The 1,023-nt window shown below is 45.7% G+C and overlaps 1 pseudogene; it reads left to right on the forward strand.

Moving 5' to 3' along the window:
- Positions 1–219: 219 nt before the first annotated feature.
- Positions 220–921, forward strand: LOC111657762 (activating molecule in BECN1-regulated autophagy protein 1B pseudogene; annotated as a pseudogene).
- The last annotated feature ends 102 nt before the right edge of the window (positions 922–1,023 follow it).

A 1,023-nucleotide genomic window follows, 5' to 3' on the forward strand; every position in this document is an offset into this window, starting at 1 on the left:
AAGCTTCATCGACTCATTGAAAATGTCCTGCCAGTGATGTCTGTCTCATTCAAATCATCAGTGACCACATTAAAATGAGCTGCAGACGTGTCTCAGTGTGCCGTCCGGGGTCATGTGACCCTGTGACAGACTTTACCCAGAGTCCTTTGGGTATAACTGACAGATGATGAACTGTGACTGCTGACCTGATCTTACCATCATCATCTCACCGAGACAACGACCTTTTCTCATCACATGTTCCTGGTGTTTCTTCCTCAGGGTGGGAGTGAGAGTTGGTTCACAGAGAGTAACGTGGCCATCGCCTCCCTCGCCTTCCACCCCACGGCTCAGCTCCTCCTGATCGCCACCAACAACGAGCTGCACTTCTGGGACTGGAGCCGACCGGAGCCCTTCGCCGTGGTCAAGACGGGCAGCGACACGGAGAGAGTCCGGTGGGTTCAGCACTGACCAGAGCAGCTGAGTCGACCAGGAGACCAGCAATGTTATGATAATGATGATATAATTATATGATTATTATAATAATAATAATAATCTCACTGAGGTGGAGGAACACAGATTCAACTGTTCATGACTAATGATTGTCAGATGTAGAACAGCTGTTCGCTGTGACTCTTCAAGTCCGTTTAAATATATTAAATAAATAATAATGAATATTAATAATAAATATCGTGATATAATAATATTATAATATATATGATAATAAACCACGTCACAGAATGATGCAGCTGCTGCTTCACTCTGGTTGAAGTTGTTGTCAGTGATTGATGGTTGAACACTGACTCAGTTTGTGTTTTGTTTGTTTGTTTGTTTGTTTGTTTGTTTGTTTGTTTGTTTGTTTGGTCATGTGCTGGTTTCAGGTTGGTGCGGTTCGACCCTCTGGGCCACAACCTGCTGACAGCGATCGTGAATCCGTCCAATCAGGTAAGAACTGAGGCTGGTCACATGATCATGACTGTCGCCGTCCTCTGGTGGACACTGTGTCATGCCAGTGTGGGCGGAGCCTGCTGACTGCTCTCTCTCTCT

The sequence above is a fragment of the Seriola lalandi genome, unplaced genomic scaffold (genome assembly GCF_002814215.2).
Source record: "Seriola lalandi dorsalis isolate HSWRI2012SDOR001 ecotype SW California unplaced genomic scaffold, Sedor1 jcf7180001978097, whole genome shotgun sequence".
NCBI lineage: Eukaryota > Metazoa > Chordata > Actinopteri > Carangiformes > Carangidae > Seriola > Seriola lalandi.